Source organism: Coturnix japonica, chromosome 4 (genome assembly GCF_001577835.2).
Source record: "Coturnix japonica isolate 7356 chromosome 4, Coturnix japonica 2.1, whole genome shotgun sequence".
NCBI classification, from domain to species: Eukaryota; Metazoa; Chordata; class Aves; order Galliformes; family Phasianidae; genus Coturnix; species Coturnix japonica.
The window spans coordinates 5,186,125-5,207,428 of NC_029519.1; the positions used below are offsets into that span (position 1 = coordinate 5,186,125).

Genomic DNA, 21,304 nt, shown 5'->3' on the forward strand with positions numbered 1-21,304 from the left:
CTGCAGTGGTCATACTTACTCTTTGCAGCCACTGCTATAAAGAAGCCCGAGACTGCAAGAGCTTCTGGGACCCCAGAGCTCTTTGGTTCTCCTACCAAAATCAAACAGTATGAAAGACTTAACTGACCCAAGGAATGGGATCTGTGATGAAGTACTTCAGATTTTTTTATGTTATGCTGTACTCCTGCCCATAAAGGTAATCACCTTGATCATCGCTAAACAACCTTCTGCCATAGCAGAATCTAATTCAATCTACAGTCTACTTTCAGGACATCCCTGCTATCATAGACACCTGTTTTATGGTGGGATGAACCACCTCCTCTCTTTATTGCAGGAGAATATTAAGGAAAATGTTTGAATTAGATGAGCAGTTTCAGAAGGCTAAGATTAGATGATGAGAATGCAACCCAAAACACTGTTGGTTGGTCCATGGCTAACCTACACCCACCTTGACCAGCCCAGACTCTGCCTTCCCTTCTGCAGCCCATCAGGACTGGCCTGGGGACACTGCTGTGTGTCAGCTTTAGGCGCCCGGCCCTCCATGTTCTGTTCCTTGCTTGTTCACTTGCACATCTGTACATGCATTTCAGCTCCTGCGCTGGGGGACTCCATTTCTTAAAGTGAATTTAAAATGAAATGAACAGGTATCGTTTTGGGAGCAAAGCACAAACCTCTGCTAAGCCTTAAAACGTGTTTTTTGTAGACTTATTGATTGCTCCGGAGGTGAATATGCTCATATACAGGTACCTGTGTGCTGTAAAAAAAGTGCAGCAAAAATGATTAAACACACGAGGAAAGAAGCTTCCATTTAAAGGTGATTAAAAAGACTAGCATTGTTTAGTTTGCAAAGCACAGGAGTGAAAGATGATATAACAGAAGCAGAGAGAAGGGGCTATTTATTCTGTTTTCTCTCAAGAACAAATATGCACCGAAAGGTGAATGAAAAATTCTGCAAACAGTTCGTGCAGTGTATAACCAACCCTGCAACTCATTGCTGAAGGATAATAGGCAAATGTTCCAGAAATATTTCCAAATGTCTTAGATGCTACAAACAATAAGCCTCAGTTACCTGGGCTAAGTAAAAGCAAAAACAAACAATCCCCTTAAACTCTAAGGATGGTGAGTCCCTGTCCTTGTGCTTAGATTAGTTAGAGATGGTATTTTTCTCTCCAGAGGGATGGCATTATTTATTTATCATGTGTATGATATGGGAGTGCTCTCTTCCTTTGAGCAGGAGGAGCAGTAGAAGGCAATTAAAGAAGTCAGTAAATGCAGCTGTATGAAGTCACTGCCAATAGATTCCTTCCAGAAAACACAAATGTAATAATGGTCAAGTGGCTCAGGGTTAGGTATTTTGTTCTCCGCTGGCTATTTTCCCCAATGAACTTCAATTACAGCTAGGTAACAGTCAAGTCTGTGAATGAGAATGAAATTAAATTTATCCATGTCCTTGGAAAGTTCTTCACTAATCCTACTTGTTTCTGTGCACTTGTAGATGCAAAGTAAACATCTTCTCTGTGGATACATCTTATTTTGAGTACAAAAGACAAGCTGTTGGACCTCCAGTATTGCTCTGAGATAGCAGCGAGTGGAGTCTGAACTTTATGGTCTTCTTTGCATCAACCATGAATGCAGCTCAGAGAAGATGGATGGGACATGCAGCATGGCATTACCAAGATGTGTTAATGGAGGCTGTGCCTGGAGCCCTCAGCTCGTGCTGCAAAGCAGGTACACATCAGGGAGCAGGGAAGGTGCTGCTGCAGACAAAGTTATACCCCCTTACCCTGTACATGTGTCTGAGGAACAAACTGCCTTTTAAAAGGAATTATAAATGCCACTTTTGGCTTCTGAATAGTTTTCTTGCAACTGTCAGGCCATCTGCTTGGAGAGGGGTCTGTGCAGTCATGAAAGGGATCTTAAAATATACTCTCCTCATAAACATCTTTTGTTTGGAAAATCCACACGCATCACATAATGCAGTAAATGGCAGCACAGCCTGAACAGAAACATTTTTAAATGCCGAGGATGCAACCTTGGATACAGCTCCCCCCACCCCCCCCTCCCCCTATTAATACGCGCTCTAAATGCACACTTAGACACAGTCGCTCGCAGACTCAGATTGGCAGCACCCACCTGCTGGGAAACATGCTAAGAGAACTTCCTTGGGTACATCCAAAATACCAAACTGGCTTGTGGGCAGAAAGAAACAGGCTTCTGCAAAGCAGCTCACGGAGATTACATCATGCTGCCAGCCAATTTTCTGCCTACACTGCACCATTTTGTGCAATGAGTGTGTGAAAAAAATAGCACCCGTCCGTGTACACAAGCAAAAAGGCCAAATGAGGGGTGTGCAAGCACATGTAATTCTTGCATTTCCTCTAACTTCTGGGAGCTTAGCTTTTCAGAACTGCTCGGTATTTGAATATATATGATATGTACGTATGCACATAAACATTCATTCTGTTAGCATGCTTGGAATATAAAGCTGTACGTAGGAGAACAGCATTGTGCCTTCCTCACTTTTTTCTTTTTATTCTCCTCCATTTATTGGTATATTTTTTTGGTCATTTTTGTTTACCTGCCTTTTTGTTATTCTAATGTGAGCCCAAAGATACAAAATGCTAATTTTCTTTTACATATAAATGTAATGAAACTTTCTGGTTTCCTTTATAAACAAATTTCAGGAAAGTTGATGGGATGCTGTATAACAAGTAAAGAAGAAATACTGTTTAATTATCTTCCATATAAAATCCAATAAAACGTTCTGGCTTTTCTTATTTTTTTTTCTGTACCGGGGATTAACATCAGCGTCTTTGTGATGAGAAATCTGCATTCATGGCTCCTCTATTTAGATTTAAATAGGAATTATAGTTCTTGGCAGAAAGGGATCTGTCAAATATCACAGCATTTGTGGCAGGTGGTCACTGCATTGCTCAGCACAGACACTGCCTGCTTAACCATAGCCTGAAGTAAACATCAAAAGTCAATTATTCTCTTTGTAAATATTTTATTTATATTTTGGAGGCTAACGAGCATCTTTTCAGTGCTTGGCTGAGACCTTCCTCCATGGATCAAAATCCCCCTAAACCTGAATTTGGGTGGTAAAAATATGTGTTTAGCAACCCAGGGATGCTGATGTAGCTAGCAGTGTGTATGAGGCTTCATAACACAATCCTCTGCTTAGAAACCTCTAATGACTTGGCTGGGCTGAAGTGGACAGAGCTAAAACTTGTCATGGTTGTTATCATTGCAGCTGCCAATTAGTACAACAATCATGCATTATTTTGCCAAAATCCCTTACCCCAGTTAAACTGTATTTTGAATATAAATACTGCAAAAGAAAAGAAAAGTGTCTATTTCCTTCTTTGAGCATTTTGAGGGTGGGAAAGCAGAAGGTCTGGTTTCCTGGCAAAATGAATGTGTGTATAGAGGTAACCTGAATGCACACTGAGCAGAAAATGTGGAACAAGAGCTGAGTGCTGAGGGTCAAATGCCTTGGAGAAACTTCTTGTTCCAGGGTAAACCAACTGATGTTTAATGACAGTATCTGGCAACAGTCACACACAAATGGAGGATCATCTGCCCCACTATTGTGGGGGAAATGTCTAAAGATGCTGCAACACATTTTAGATCCTTAGTTGAATGCTATCTGAACTTTCTGGGCCATTAACTAATCTGATCATCTCACTTAAACAGCGTTATAAAAATAATCAAGCAATTCTGCCTACATAAAAATAAGTAGATTGAATATTTACCTTAAAGAACTCAGATTTTCATGAGTATTTATTCTTGGAGCTCAGGAAACAGAAGGAGAACAAAATGTTAAGGAGAAGCAGAATTCTCTGAGATGGTGCTGTGGGTAATTTTCCCCACAAGCCTATTTGGTAAGTTAATTGACTCCCACATTATCGAAACTGTGATGCACTAAAGCACTGGGTACTCCCCTTTCGTTCGCTATTTGACTGGCAAAGGCCATCTGTTCCAAGCCATCCATCCACATGCACAATGTCTATTGTTGTCAACAGGATTCACGCACACGTGGATCAAGGCAAGCATGTGGCTCAAACTGTTTTGATCCCCAGAACATGGATTTTTCATTTTCTTTGTTTCTTTGTGCTTGGCCAGGAATAATACTTGTCATTGGAGAATTCATATTGATCTTGTCATTGCCTTAAAATTAGATGACAATTACTATCCTTGTCAAAATTCGATCTGATGAAATGGCTCCAATTAGGAAGGAAAAAGAAGGAATCCATCACAGCAGGGAGGATTGCATTTGGCTTTAAAGTAGGGAAGCTTCTTTTAAAGGGGTACTGCTGAAACAACTGAATGAGAACAAATATAACAGAGATTGAGAGATGAGTCTCAAAGTCTTCAAAAATCTGATAAGTGTATGAAACAAGCAGTGTTTTAATTTTTACAGTCCATATCGGTCTATAAAAAGGTGTTGGAGCTCCTCTGACAACAGACGCCAGCAGTCATAGCATTCATGCTCTGATCCAGTCAGACATGCAGTGGCGGTTGGTGCCAGTCTTTGTGCACTCTCAAATTCAGTTCTAATCATCAGTGTAGTTATAATACATTACTGGGAGTAGATTTGTTGAAGTTTGTGAAGTGACAACAGCACAAATTGCATCATGTTTCCAGATACTAATCTCACCTTGCAACTGAACTTGAAGAGGCAGTTTAAGAAGAAAAACAAAGAGTATGCTTCCATTGCTGCTGGCAACAGCACTAAAGCAAACGACTTATTCCTGCTAATTACAAATAAAATAGTGTTTCTTACAGATTTTTTACATTATAAATCCACCTTAGAAATGTGTATGTCCATGCATGGCTTGGGAAATCTTTTTCCAAGATATATGTTCATTTCATGTTGACTTAATGCTTTGTTCAACAGAAACCTGTTTGTGCCCTTCCAAGGGCTCAATTCACAGTGGGTCTGTAATTCTGGTGAGCCCTTACCTGGGAACTAAGATACTTGTTCATGCTCAGCTTTCCCTACAGGGCTTGCATCCTACGCACTCCCAGGAGAATGATCCCTGCTCAAGGATACTCTTGCAGGTTTCTCTGAACTGAGCCAGTAAATACTGTTTTAAATAAAAGTGTGGCACGAACAGAACTGTTAAGAGTTGTACGACTGTGTGAGCTCCTGTACATGAGATTACACAGCTTACCTCCTTGACAAATCACATTTTCTTAACAACATGGAAGAGCTTTGCAAGATATGGAAGGAACCCAACCAAGCGCACCAAGCTTTTAGCAGGTGGTTAAAGTAAAGCTGAAAATGTAGGACAAGTATAATGTGGAGATGAGTCACCATGTCTTGTATGGCAGCTGGCCCTTTGGTAAAAGGGTCTACTAACAGGTGATTAACAGGTGGGTTGGTGAGTCTTCCTGCAGCAAGCTGGGTGGACACAACTCCCCTTTCCCCAAACATATCTCTCCCTTTCTGTTTTCATTAGCTAAACCTACTTACTGGCTCTGACCTACATTTACAACAGTTCCAAATTGCAACAGAATGTGTTTCTGGGGAGTTTGCTATTTGCTAAAAATTTTAATCCAACCCATTTGAAAATGTTATATGCTAACTGAGCAAATAAGGCAATCAGAAAAGTACACAAAACCCGTGCAATTGTCCTGGACTTGTTTGCAGCACACTTTTACTAATGAGCATCTGGGATGAGTATGGTATCTTGCACTATGGATCTCATGATCTGTACAATAATGGCTGATTTTAATTGACTTTTGCTGCATATAGCTAATCCCAATTGGAGAAGTTCCAGGATGCCGCTAGTGAAGAACTGTGGGTGGGTGCATGTTTTGAAGTGATGGTAAACATTGTGACATATACTGTGTGTACCACATATTATCATATGCACATTTTGACTTTTGTTGCCTTGGCTTTCACACAGCATTTCTAACATAGACATTCCTATTTGCCAGTTTGAGTGGAAATCTGTTAACATGTGAATACTGCTCGCCAGCATGTTCCACCATCACTGGACTTTCAGAACTTGTCTTCTCCCACAAAACAGCCATCTTGTGTGCCCAAGGGTGCTCCACAGGACTGTGGCATCTGTGCAAACTGGGCAACTGAGGAGTGATGAGAGCTGCTATGAGAAGCTGTAACTTGGAGACTTGAAACTCAGCTCATATACTGATCCACCAATTTCCACTGTAAGGAATATTGCCAAGAGGGCCTTGCTCTTTTACTGCCTCAAATTGTTTTTTCCTTTCAGGAGAAAACTGGCAACTAATACCAGGTTTGATTAAGATATTTTGGCACTTGAAGTACTATGTATATTAAAATACCTTCAAAGGTCTGGGAGAAGGAATACCTGCACGATGTACTCCCATGACTGGCCAACCAACTGCTCTGCTTGAACTGAAACTCCTCTTGAATCCACAGTGACCCTTTGGGATCTGGGACTCAGCCAAGACATATACATGGTTTTGAATCTGGTGCATTAAGAAGTCCCCTGTTACATATCCAATCCTGCCCAGCTGTGATATCGTGTGGTCAATATTATACAAACAACTTAAAGTCTTTTTGGAACACCCTTTCCAGCATTAGGGTGCTCTCAGCAGAGGGAGGGTGCCCTGCTGCTCCTCCCAGACATAGCTGGAGAGCTCTGATTTCACCACAGCAATGAATCAGTCTTCCAGAATATTAAAAAAAAAAAAAAAAAGAAAAAAAAGAAAAAAAAGAAAAAAAAGAATATATATTTTCTCACTGCAATATTACCACTTTGCACAAAGAACCACCTTGTTGCAGACAACTGTTAGGTAAGATTTGTGCAAGAGAGATTCGTGTGAGCACACTGTGAGGAAGGCAGTGTCAGTGCAAAGTAGCTGCTGAGCACAAAGAAATAAATGCTGGTGAAAGGGAGTTTCTGTAAGGTTATACTTCCATCACATCCAATTCAAACGCTATGCAGCAAACTGCCTTGCCAGAAGCCTTCTTTGTATTGCAGGAAGCCATCTGTGATGGTAGCTAAAATGGGAACAGAAGAGGACTTGCTATGAAACGCTCCTCAGAAGCACTCCCGCAGGGCATGCGCTGTGGATCTTGCCAGAAGCAGTCCATCTCTGAAGGTGAGGCCATTACACTGTGAGCCCCAAACTACCCCACATGGCTGTTGTGCCTTTCACCTGATGCCTGCCACTGGGGTCCACACAACTTCTGCTGCTTCAGTCATACTCTGTCTTTGCCTAGGATATTAATTGCTATGGAGATGGTAGCTGGGGCGATGGATCATTTCGAACCACGTTATCTGAAACTTTGGTTTCAGCCTTTTTAACATATCTCCTGGCAGAAAGCACTGATTGTTTTCATTGATCTCTACTGCTTCGGGTTTAATTTTTCTTTCTCTATCTCCGAGTTCCTATCTTATGTCTCTTTCTTTGCCAAACTATTCATTTGTTGCTGGATAATCACGGCCTTGTGTTTCACATAGCTTCCTATTCTGTCTGTGTTTCCGTTCTATTGTCCACATATTTTCCTCTGCAAATTTTGCTATATTGTGTGGTGGCAAGTGGCTATCAGCTAATGCCAATATTTCTCCTTGAGAATTCTTCCTCCTTGCATCATCAAGGGTTTAAGTGGGAAGCCTTCAGCACAGTGCAAATTTCACTCCTGAGAATATCCATCTTTTGAGGTAGCTGATTTTAATTAAAGAATACTCTCTGCCTCTCTCTCTCTCTCTCTCTGGATTATACTTTAATTTCAGTCTCTATCACAACAGTAGATACTTCTTAGATAAAATGTATTTTTGTCTCTTTTCATCCACGATTATCTGTAGTTCTTAAACACTTGGGGTCAGTAGCTGGTCCCTTGTTGGTGCAGTTCAGGAATAATTCTATTCGAAGGAATTAATTCGGAATAAAATTGGTGTCAAATTCAAAATAAGGCAAAATATTCATAATATTTTGCCCTTATATATGTGAGAGTAAAACTCTTAGAAATAGCAGTAATAACAGTTATGATAATAAACAATAATCTCTGAAATCTATAGCACCTTTCACCTAAGTATTTTAGGCATAAATGCATTAAGCTGCTGTCATAAGAAGAAATGTCATTATTCTAATTTTACACAAGGGGGAAAAAAAGTGTCAGGAAGATAAGGAAGCAGTTGAAAGTCACATAACAACTGAACCTCCTCGTCTCATGTTTCTAATCCCCAAGCACAGGGAGGCTCTGTTCCCAAGGGATATAAAACTGAGGTTTTATGAGTTACAAAAGAGTCAACAGCATACAAACACAAGTACAACTTAGGCTTCTGCCTCCACCATCTTGCCCAATTATGACAAAAATACATAGATACATTGGTATCATATCTTGTATTTTTTGTGTATGATTAATTTGCATAGTTAAACCACTTGCAGATTTCTCACAGAAGAGGCTAAGCAGAGTTATGAGCAGAAGCTGAGCTCCAGGTTTTAGGCTTTCATGCTGCAAAAGAATCAAGTGAAACCCTGACACTCCTGAACCCAAATGCAAAACTTCTCATTCTGACAGAACAAGGATCCTGGCTGAGATCCCTGGGGCTGTAAGGACCCCATACAACTGACAGTGCTACATAGAATGTATACATATGGAACAATAGTGTATGGATGTGTGGATGCATATATACCCACGCAGAACTTATGGGATGAGCTGGGGTTGTTCTGTTTTTCATGTACTGATTGTAAATCATCTCACCAGGCATTTTAAACTTTTTTTCATTCCTTTGTTTTTATACTGCTTACTTGTTCATTTGTTTTAACGCCCATTCCCACGGTACAGACATGTATCTTTGCTTGGTCATGTACTTTTGATCTAAACAGAATTACAGAAAAAAATATATATGCAAAATAAGTGTAGAGCTGAAATGTGTCTTGGCAAAGCACTTTAACTGCCTTTCTGCCAGTAATCCATTAATTTGTGCTTCTTTGTTTTCTCCAAGCTCAGAATAATTCCCATCTGCCTTGACTCATTCTCCAGCACATAAAGGAACAGGTCTTTTTTCTGAGCATTGGATGAAATAGGAAACTTTTCATATCAATGAAGGATGAGGCTTGGAATTCTGGGGTCCCTACCATGGAGACCTAAAATAACTTGAAGTCTTGCTTTATTAATTAACTTCATTATGATGAGTCTGGCTTTTCTGTTCATATTTTTCCAGCTTTTGTGTTCCTGGCCTGTGTGCATTACGTATGTATTCCCCTTCTTTCCTCTCACTGAAGCTGAAGATGCAATCACATCTTCGAACCATCTGTTTTTTAACTTATTATTTTCCCCCATTGTATTGATGGGATTTCTCATTTTTTCTGTCAGGCAAACAGTTTGGCTCCTGTTTATCTAAGATATGTTAACACGCTGTTCCTCTTCTGGGCACTCACTCAGCCTATTGTATTTTCTGAAATTAAACACCAGAGATTTTTTAACATTATTTTCTTCATCAGCCCCGGGAATATCCTCTACCATTACATCCTCTCTTCCTCCTTTTGTTATTTCAGTGTATGTTTTACGACTCCAGCTAAATTTAGGATAAGATCTTTTTTCCTATCCTCTCCAAGTGATGCTCAAGATGCATGGGGGATGCTCTCATATCCGCTGAGCAACCCACGTGTGTGAGGCCAGATCCCCCCAGAGCAGGCCAAGGGATCTCCACGGAGCTCCTCACGTGGTCCCCAAGAGCAAGATATGAGGTAACAGATGCCAACATGAGCATGGCGTGTTGCTTGGCCTACCTCTGCTCAAGGCTCCTTCTCATCATCTTGAACAATTTCAAGCAAAAGGCAGATGTGGCACTGAGGGACATGGTTAGTGGGCATGGTGAGGATGGGTTGATGGTTGGACTTGATCTTAGAGGTCTGTAACAACCTTAAGGTTTCCATAATTCTATGAAATACCTTCCAGGTGTTGGCCCAGCATGCACCAGGTGCCCGTACATGAGTCCCTTGCACTGCGTTTGCTGCCTGCTGCCAGCTGCAGCCACATATGGTTGACTTGTCATCCCAAACCATATCAGGGAGCTGTATGGAAGTTCCAGGTAGTCACAGGATGGAGCATAATGTGGATTTATATTTGTTACTTCACTTTTCTATAGTATATCCCAAGAGTGTTCTGAGGCATTCCATTCTTTAATAAGCAGAAAGTGCTCTGAGATTTTTCTAATGAAAATGATATAGGAACACACAGTGTTATTATTAAAGCCTCTTCCTTTTTCTCTGGGAACTGCTAAAACACATTTACAGCTTATATCCTTTTTGGTGAGCGTTAAACTTTCTAATTTAAAATAATAAAACCCGGTTTGCTCTTCCGTTTCTTTCCATTTCAAAAATATAAAAATCTGTTGGTTTTTAACTATTCTTATTTTGCTGAGTGATTTTTGGATTTCAATAAAAGTAACATTGTGGCTACAACACTTTGTGAGATAAGCAAAGAGATTTTTTTTACAGCACAATTATGGAAATTTCAAAGAACCTTATAAATATCCTGCTATTTGCATATATGAGATAAGCATATTTTAGTAATGGTTATGATGGGCTAGCAAGGAGAATGTGTGGGACAACCATACAGCAAATCCATGCAAACACAGACATGGAGGGTGCGTGTGTGTATGTGCATTTCCCCAGAGATGCAAGGCCCTGGGGAATGCCTGGGGCTACCTAACCACCAGGACCACTTCTGTGCTAGGACTCAGTTTCCCATCTTGGGGATGCAAGACTGGTAGTGTTCTTCTAATGCAACAAAGCATTTTGCTGAGTCCAGATGGTGTGCGCTAGATAAGAGTTTATCTGACAGTGTCTAATTTTGTTTCCACTTACCAAGATACAAAGGCTGGGCTGTGCTGTGCTGGGAGCTGGGGGTGCAGGTGTGCCATATCTTGGCTGGCCAAGCTCACAGCTGGGTGTCTTGGGAATGGCCATGCTCAAGGTGATGCCCATGCACTATGCTGGCCCATGGCCATTGATTCATGTATGAGGGTGCAAAGCCTCTCAGATGCATAATCCTACTGCCTGGGTACAGCTGGTCTGTCCATCTGCACAGGCTGATGGACACTCCAGGCTGCATGGAAGCTTAGTGTAGGCCTGTTTTCATGACAGATCAACAGGGCAGCTGAGGAGGGCTTGGTCTTGAGCACAGGCTCAAGCAAGCACTCCGAATGCCATGGGAACACAGCCATAGCTGCTTTGAGCTTCCAGGGTCTTTCTGAACGGAACCGTTCTGTGCATGCTTTTATTCTTTTGTTTGCCTCTGTATTTTAAAGTTGGAAATTGCTCTTTTGCCTATATTTAAGAGCTGCTAGGAAGCTTAGAAAATTAGTGTCACGATCTCCTCAGCCCTTTGTTGAAAAGGAAGAGTCCACAAAAATGCACTGGCATTTTAGCAGCATAAGGAGCACAAATAGCTGTCAAACAAGGAGATTATTTAACTAAAAAAGCTCTAAACAATTAACCCCCTCTATATACACTTTTCTGTCCCCATTAGAACTGCAGGCTTCCATTCTGCAGATCTCCCAGCCATCTGTTTCAAAGAGTCCCTAGAAAGAGCCCTTGCAAAACCAAAAAATGAAAACCACTTACTTTCTGAAAACCCATCTTGGCTTCCCGGTGCCTTGCTTTCAAGGGAGTTCCACCTGAGCTTGATTTCTGTAAGTGCAGATACTCAGTATGTCCTGAACAATTAGATGAGTTTGTGAATGTTGAAAGCTAGGCAGAAGAAAAGAAACCAAACAGACCAATCAATCAGGAGTCTTGTCTGACACTATTTTTAATGTGAAAAAACACCCCACTGAAGCCACCGAAACATCTCCAACCAACAACAACCTAAAAAAGCTCAAACTGAATCAAGAAAAAAATAAAATAAAATAAAATAAATCCAGAAAGCCCAAAACTCAGCAAAAAACCTACTGAACAAACCCATTTCTAGGCTTGTTTTAAAGCAGACACTTTTCTGACAAGGTTTTCATTAGCCTGTCTAGTGAAAACATACAGAGCAACAAACCCTTGCTGAAGCCTTTCCCAGGAGCTGAAACTCCCTGGCAGCACAGCCTGGGGAACTCAAAGAGGTGCTCCGGGATTCCTGGTGTCTCTCCTGCAGACACTGATGTGGACAGATACCCATTGGAAGGAGGTGGCAATGGGGTGATGCAGCACCCTGCCCCTGTGAGCTCTCAGGAGTTCATCAGCATAGGGTCAGGGCAGGATAGGAGCGTGGTGACTGAAGGCCATGGGGAATTACGCTGTGATTTTTACCCCAGCTCTCACAGAAAGCTGTACTTTTTATAATGGCAACAGAGAGGATTACAGGCAATCACTGCCTCCCAAGCAGTTGATATTCAGAAGAAAAAAAGAAGAGCAAGGGAAGGGGCAGTTTTGCCTCGTCAGCTAATGATCCTTGACTCCTTCGCTTTGTATTTTTGGTAGCAACGACTGAGAGGTCACACATGAAACTGTGGAAGTGTGTGGTGCCTTTATTAAATATATCAATGGAGTTTATTAAGAGGAACACACGGCATTGTGTAGCATGAGCCACCGTCGGACGGGCTCGGGGTCACGCCAGCCTCCTGCCCCAATGTCGCTGGCTCTGGATTAATACCATGAGCTCACAGCGTGGGCCTGATTAGAAGGCCGGGCCCCGGTTGGCTTTACCTCTGCCTTCTGCTAAGTCTTTGTTTGTAACGTGAGCAACAAGCTTTTGAGCTCATCACCAAGACTCTGCGTTCAGAGCCCAGAAGGATCACTCAGGTCTTTCACCACCTCTGGCAGAAACAGGTTTTGAAATCCCCATCCAGCAGGAGGGCATAGAGGTGGAATCATTACTGCCTATTGTCCGACTGATTGTTTGGACTCCTGAAAAGTCCTTCTTTTGAAAAACTTTTTTTTTATTTTTTTATTTTCTTTTATTTAATCTTTTCCCCCCTTTCTTCTTACTTTCAACCTGCACCAGGAGGGCAAAACAGAAAAGGCTGCTGAAAGACTTTTTTAGCTTGCTTTTTCTCAGGGGATTCTAGTTCACAGCAGAAGAAACTAGCCTCTGTAAGAGGAAATGTCGTGAGTTAAAGACCCTCTGCCACAATGAGACCATTTCCCTGCCTGAAATCAGTGGATTACTTACACAGGCCAGGATGGGCCAAAGACAAAGAAAGCATAGAGAGGTTCAGGTTGCACTGAGGTTTCATGTAACCCAGAGAAAGGAAGATGGGAGGGAGGGATTTGGTGGGCTGATGATCGGTTGCATGCTTAGAGGTGATGAGAATGATAGTGCTAGTCTACAGCACTCTCACTGCATGCTGGCCTGTTAGGACAGAGGGATGTCTTCTTCCCTGTGTTGCTCTCCGTTCTGCAAAACACAGGCAACGCCACACTACATGCAGACCTTGCCATTACTGAGCAGATAGAATAGAAATTGTCCAACACTATTCAGTATTACTCCCAGTTTTGGGAATTTTTATGTCTGATGCCACAGCTAAAAGCATTCTTATGAAGTACAGTAAATCAGTATTTCTATGTTCATCCAGGTCTGGGGACTGGCTAATGCACTCCTTCAAGCTATCCTGAAAAATTAACACAACTTTTCCTATGAGTTATTTTTTTTTTTCTGTTCTCCAAAGCTTTGGCTATGATTGATGACACCACCTCACACTGTCAGAACTTACTGGAACTAATAAATAACAGGAATGACTTTATCTGTGCGAGTGCCAGATCCACCCCATTTACAGCCCAAGTTGTGCTTCTTTCCAGGAAACTCCTGATACACTACTTGACACCCTGCTTGCCATTCTTCATTGGTTATTTACCATTTTCTATCTCTTATCTATTCTATGGACATTTTTCCTTAATTCCTCAGCTATTTGTTAATTATCCTTCTGCAGTTTTCTGTCAAATTCCTTTATCCATTAATCTGTGAAACCTTTCAACTGCTGTTCATTTGATATGGAAGTGCTTAACCGCAGACACTGAGTCACATCTCCCTTCATGCTGTGGTCTTAAAATGAACATAATAATGGGTGGCTGCACTCATCTGTAGAGCCATTCAGATGGGAACACCACATTTTTGCCATTCATCTGTAGTAACTTCCTTAAAGCGTCTTTTAGAAGCCAGGTTCGCCCTGTGCTGAGGTTTGTGGGCATTATGCTACTTGTAATTCAGGCTTTATACCTAGCAAGGCAAAGAGCTTGTTGAGTAAAATGAAACCATTCACTTCTATTTGCTCCAGTTTTTCTTATTAGAAATCTGCTCATTCCCTTCGACAAAGAGTTGTGGTATCCATAAGATTAGAGACGATCAAACAATAGCCAATACCATCTCTCTTGGTGACAAATTAGTACTTCCTTCCTGGCCAAAAGGAGTAAACCACACATTTTCCTGGCTGCAGAGATTCCTTCCCCCACTGCACCTTGGGCTGTCTTCAGCTCAGCCGTTTTGCCTGCCTTTCCATGCCCTGCTCCCAGTGCCGAGCTTTCTTCAAAAGCTTAGCTGGAGGACGGACTCACTTCAGTGAACATCAAAATAAAATCCTGCATACAATTAAATGGGTCTTACAGTGCTCTTAGCCAGACTGAGCGGTGGGGCTGGGTAACTTGTGAATTAATTCCGCACTCTGTTTATCAGGAGTTTGGCCTCAATGCCTAAATTGCTTCTAAATATTTTACCTCTTGTTGTACTAATTGAACTTTTTGTCCGTTGACTTTCAATCCTTCCTGTTGGATTGCAGCCAGAAATTCCTGTCTGCTGACACAGTTGTTTCTCAGAATCCCACAAATTTGGGTGTGATCCATGTATGGTGACACATGTTCCTTGTAAATGTGGGCTAATTTCTCCCATATTGGAATGATGCAAATAGGAAAGATCGCAGGACCTTGTGAATCCTTGAAAAACTCATGTGAAACAATTTTGTTTTTCCTGAAATGTAAAAAAACTAAGCTTTTACTGATGCTTTTACCAACGCTCTGCTAGAAAGCTGAAGAAAAATGTATTGCTAGATCTATGACTGAAAACCACTTAGCAACTTGTACTGCTGCAGCCATAATTTCTGGCATTTTAACAAGAAGAAGTGATGTTTGCAGAGTTACAGCATTTAATGCTCCGAAATCCATAGTCAGATGCATCTTTCTATCTCCCTTTAATACCAGCCATTCAGGGGAATTACACACACTGGGTCATTGCACTGGCACTCCTTGATCTACCAGGCTATTAATAGTGGACAACAATCTGTTCTGGGCTTCGCCTGGGTACTTACATCATTTCTGTAGTCTTGGATCAAGGCCTGTTATTAAAGAAAAGGCATTAATCTTTCCATGCTCCAACTTATCTGAAGCTTATACTTACAGAAAGGTAACTCACCCTCATCCTGAGGTCCTCTGACTATTTCTGGAACCATTATGGGAATCTTTGTTCAAGTAAAACAGTCATGAGTCCTTAGATTTCTTTATTATCCTTCCACAGTCAGATAGGTCTAAAATAATCTCTTTTGTTTAAGAAATAGGTTGTCAAAAACTAATCCTTGTTTTATTTTATTCTATTTTCCTGCACATGATGCTGAATAAAACAAAACCTCACTCTGTAGTAAGCAGTTTGTACTGGGAGCAGTTGTAGAGCAGAACTGATACACACCCTATACATTTGCCTGTATCACGTACCTCGCAGGCGCCCATACTATTGCAAAATAGTAATTTCAACAGTCACTGAGGCACCAGAATCTAATGAGTTTGGTCTCTCAGTATGTTGTTTTTCATTGTGCAGTTCTGCCAATTTATGCATTAAGGCACTAATGGATTTTATATTCCACCTAGCTCTATCTTTTCCCAGGCTCTCCAGTTCCAAACTCTTTTTCATGTCTGCTTCAAATGCCACTTCCAAGAATCATCCAGTTCAGAGAAAACTCCTCTGCCTTCTCACAGGCAGAGTCCTACAGGCTGCAGGATGGCAAAGGTCCCTTTCATCCTCAAGAGCTTTGGGTTTGTTTGCTCTTAGGACCCTGATAAGAAAAAGGGATAATTAATGGTAGGAGTTGCTTTGGCTAGATTTATTTCTAGTTCCTTTTCTTTCTAGAGTCCTTCCATCATATTCTTCTATTTCCAGACCCCAATTATATGAGCAGAGTTCACAGGTCACACCACTGTACTGCAACACACACTCTTAGCACTGCAATTCTCAGTTCCAGGTCACGATCAACATGGCATCCAGCCATACCTGTAGTATTTTCATCTGAATTGGTCTACTCTACTACTACTACTAACTACTGTTAGACCAATCCATTTGTATACAGTTCATTTCCAGGCAAATATCCCTATTAAAGGTCCCAATCTGATATCAAAATCTAGGCCTTGGGTATCAACCAACTCCATTTCAGCAGTGAATCAGTAGTCTCTTTCATGCTGGTCCACACCTCCCTGAGCAAGTAGTATTCTCTACCATGATGGCATCTCCTTTACTTGTATGGTCACAGCTCATTATGCAAAGGAAGCTAATTTTGAGGGCATGGACTAGGTGAAATGGGATCATTCCAAACATCCCAATCCTATTCATCAGGTCAGTACTTCTCCACTTTGTACTGCAGCCAGTATATCCAGGTTAGCTGACAACTTCTGTTTATTTTTTTCACTTACTTGCTTATTGGAGTCCCAGAACTCAAGTGCTCTTGTTCACTCTATGTGGCAATGATTTGATTTCTGTCCCTGCATTGCTCAGGCTCTCATAGGCTCACTCTCATGTTCTTGACTGCTGGGTTACCACCAATCTGCCACAAGTAAAATGCAGTCTGATGATGCAAACAGGCACCCCGGCACAGAGCAGAATAAAAATGGCTTGGCGAATATCAATTCTATGAAACAAAACTGAGGAGTGTCCCTGCACCAGATAATGTTTGAGGACTTATGCATATATTAACATTCCCAAACACTGACACTGACTGTGGTAAGTTCAAGTATCTGGTTTCCCAGTGAGGTCTGTGGTGCCCATGAACTATTATTACATTCTCAGTCACTGTTCAGTTTATCAGTAAACAAGAAGTCTCCTAGACTCCTTTTTATTTTCTTGACATAGGTCCCAGCCAAGCTCCCCAAACCAATGGGGCTGTGTTCTGAAATCACCCTCAGCAGCTTAAAATGCACATCTATACCCAAAGCATTTGAAAGAATCAGACCACAAACTCTATTCCTCCTGGTGTCACCTAGCCAGCCCTAATACTGCACAGCTGTTGACCCACAGCCACATGATGCTACTGAGATCCCATCAGGGATCAGGCAGGCTCAGCAGTGTTGTTGATACATTTCCCAGCCTGTGGGTCCTGAAGGCATCATGTTGGATGGGACCAATATAATGGTCCCCTACTCCACAGGTAGGGTGGCTCCTACCTCTGTGTGATGCACTTTGCTGGTCTATTTAAGCAATATGAAACACTTTTCCTCTTCTCCACTTGAGAAGGGGCCACTGTGGGTAATTCACTAATTTCTGTATTGAACCAAATGGTGAACTGGCATAATTTCCTCAGTGCCTTCACTGGAAGGCATAGTAATATCAAGCACAGGCCTATGAGTAAATGAATGAGGAAAGAAGAGGGACAGAGGCTGAAAGTAAAGTCAAAAGGTAAAAAAGAGAGGAAAAAAAAACCAAAAAAACAACATCCTACCAACCTCTCTCAACTTGTCTCACTTCAGCCATTTAAACAGGGAGAATTCTTCATTGCTGATTGCAGAAGTGTGCCATTTTGTTTACCGGGGGTGCTTTCTGCTGAAATTATAGAAGCAGGCCAGTTTTCTTCACTCTCATTTTCAGACAGTTTCACTTTCAGCTTCTTCTGCACAAACAACATGCTACAATTCAGGGGTTGCAAAGGCTGCAGGGAAATATTGATTTCCTCGCAATAACACTAAACAGTTCGACCCAACATTTTCTGAAGGCTTTTACAAAACATGCATTTTGAGGGACAAGTTTGTCTTGACAGACTTCTTTTAAAGTGAACCGCCTTTCTTGCAGCTACAGTAGAGCTGTTATTTACCACTTTTTATTATGGTAAAAGAATAGTTGGTGCTAGAAATTTCTTTTACTCAGGTAAATAGCCTTAAAGTTTCCAATGATCTGGTTAAGTGAAAAGCTGCACTGCAGTGCAAGAACATTTCCAATTATTCAGCTAATTAAAAAGTCTTAATTAGAATATAGAATAATTAATTTCTTTTGATACTTACAACTCAGACACTCCCTTGTATACCTTAGGGATCCAAAAATCTTAGCGAACATAACAATGGGAACTGCTTCATAGAAAACCCTTTCTCTAAGGCTTTTCTTGTCTTTGTAACAGTTCTGTACATGAGAATAGGGACTGATAGCCAATATTATAGCTGGAGATTCCTCAGGCATCAGATCTCTCATGCAGAAGGTCATGTGCCACCTCCAAAGCATTCCAAAAAAAGACACCAAAGTATCGGGAACTGCCTTACAACCAGTGCCCTCCTGCACTATGTGATGCAGCCCATCTCATCTCGCCATCACAGCTCTGCTCACAGCCCCCCGTGGGCACCACTGGACTAGGTACTCCAGAGCCACTCTTCCCTTACATCCCTCTGTCCCACGCTATCATCACAGGCTTCCAGCCCACTCCTGCCTAGTGAAGTGCTCTGTGTCATCCAGCCAAGTGACACTGGGGGAGAAGCACTGCTCCTCTACTGCACACTACCAGCTTTCACATGCCTTCTGGCAGAGCTGCACTCACGTGGGCTCTGGGGATCACAGCTCATCCCTGCAGAGATGAGCCAGGAGATAATTACAGTCACTAAGAAGCCACCTTCCTTGTGAAACTCCTCTGATGTATGGCACTGGGAGCCCNAGATATATAAGGTCAAGGAGATGCCAAGATGGAAGAAGGCTTATGCTACCATTTTCAGCTGTCACAGTGGAACTTTTCCTCATTTCATTCAATTTGCCTCTACTACAGAGCCCAAATGAGTTTAATTCCAAGAAACACGTTTTAGATGTTGCCCAGCGAGCTGAGTGGTGACTGCAGTTGCCAGCTGCTCTTACACTCTGGGGCTTATCAGGAAAACAGCTCAGGTATGAGGGCCATGGGATTTATTTGCACCCTGGTCCCTGCTGTCCAAAAGCATATGGACATGCAATTAGGGGAAAAAAAAAAAAAAGCTGACAAAAACCCTAGAAACTAGTAAGGAATATTAAATATACTTAGATATTACAAAGCCTGGGAAGGAGGGGCAGGAAAAGGCAGTGCAGGGGCTGCCTGCACCAAGAAGGAAGTAACTCCTTAAGCCATCTGCATTTTTCCAGAGCGAGGTAGCAGGAAGAACTTGTTTTGGTGAAGACCTCCAACCAATCGCTCCATCTTCCAGGCAACTCTGGGAGGCCAAGGCAAGACATTAACACAACACAGCCATGCATACTGATGGGAGCTCAGTGGAATTGGTACCTAATATTGCACTCAAAGAACAATATGTTTGCCCCATTTTTACTCCCAGTGGGATGCTAATTCTCAGTGAAAGCAATTGTGGCATCTTATTACTTGCTGAAGGCTCTAAGCCTCCTCTCCACCCATTCATGTGTCATAGATAAGAGTTGCATTTACATCCCATCAGTCACACCCTGCTGCACAAGAAGGTGAAGCCACTTTACGCAGGCTAGTTAGCAATGCAAGCCTCTTTCCCAGAACAGTAAACTTCTTTCTGACATCTTTGATGGCAAAATAGGAAAATAAAAATTCAATTACATTTCCACCCTAATAAAATTCACTTATCTTTCCCTTTTTCTATTTTTAAAATATACCTGCATTTGCTACTTTTCTGGATTTCCTCCCTCATAAAATTCAGTAAACCTTGTGTGCATCTTCACTCATCTCCTTCTCTGTGAAGAATTAAAAAGAATTAATAGGCTGGGATATTTGAATAAAATGCTTTTTATTTCATGGCTCGATCTTGCTTCCATAGAGTCTGCATTTATAGCAACCTCATAAATTACCAGCATATACTGAAAATAAATACTCCTTGTGCCCCTGACTAAGCTTGCAGCCTTAGCAAACAGATCTCTCAAAATCATGGGAAAAGGAAAGGATATTTTCTTTTTTGGCTCATTCAACTGGAAATACAATTTTGAGAAAAGCAAAGCAGTGTTTCCCTTTCACTATTTCCATTTCATTCAGGCTGATAAATGCCTCTGGGACGTAGCATTTCTGGTTTCACCTCTTCCCAGCTGTCTGTCTTTCCTTCTCTTACTTTCCCCCTCCCCCCTTACCCTTTTTCAATTGGCCTAGAAATAAGCAGTGCCTGGCAGCTTCAGCATTGGCTGTCATAGGGATTATTGGTATATGACCTTCTGTCTGTAGCAGAAGAGGATTGGTTTCCTTTAGACAGGCGTCAAGCAAGTTGAGAAGTGGTTTGACTGTCTTCACTGATGACATTAACCAAACGATGTTCCAGAGTCGTCAAAGTCCTGTGGTTAGGTAGGCAGCCAGATGTGAATGATGGGACTTTATTGCAAACAGTCCCTCTTATAAAAGATGATGAGACTTTGAAAGAAAAGAAAGCCACTGTGAATTTGTGTCCTTCTTTGTGCTTCTGCTGGCAGCAAGGCACTGAATTAGTGTGAAAATTGAGCAAAAATTAATCTTTGGCTCATAATCCATTATTTAAAAGGGAACACTCACTCACTATAATTTTCAAGTCACTGCCATAGCAAAGTCATTCTGGAATCTGTAAGTTTGCCATAGGGGGAAAATAGCAACATAAGAGAAGGTCTTGAGATTTGCCAGAGTGCCAGACTCTTAATCTGCTTACTGCATTTGCCATTTGCAATTTTGCATTGTAGTTGCAGTCTCTCCAAGGTCACCCCAAACGTCTCAAAGCTCTTAACCATCTGTCTCTCATTCCTAAAAATTAATATGGATACAGAGAGAGAAAGTTTGATGGACTCATTAGGGTCACTTTCATTTACCAGAAAAAAAAGCACCTGGGCCAGCTGCACCATGCAAGGAAATGATGGGCAGGCTGGGATCACACATGCAGCTTCATCAGCACTCACTTCTGCTAGCCCCAAACCCTTCTGGGGGTACATGTGAGACTCAGAACCTCTTCACTCCCTATGTATCTTGAGAGGCCACCAGGCAGGATGACTTCAGGCACAGAACCTGTTTAGTCAGGGCTTACCTTCAACACAGCTGTCACTTTAGCATCAATTTCTTAGTCAATACCATGCTTAAAAGGAGGCAGAGTTGCATATGAAACAAATGACACAGCTGTGTTTCATTTGCCATATAACTTCCCACCACCCTCCAGCTTCCCGTGTGATTTTGAGGCACAGGAATAAGGT

At 41.7% G+C, this 21,304-nt stretch overlaps 1 long non-coding RNA gene across 1 annotated transcript in view; it reads right to left on the bottom strand.

Annotated features, from left to right (window-relative positions):
* Positions 1–17,791, bottom strand: part of LOC107312753 — a 34,654-nt gene extending 16,863 nt beyond the window's left edge. Inside the window, exons 1-2 of the long non-coding RNA XR_001554610.2 lie at positions 17,629–17,791; positions 11,575–11,700 (exon numbers count right to left, since the gene is read on the bottom strand). This is a non-coding gene — a long non-coding RNA (uncharacterized LOC107312753). The remainder of the gene's footprint in view (positions 1–11,574; positions 11,701–17,628) is intronic.
* Positions 17,792–21,304: the final 3,513 nt, after the last annotated feature.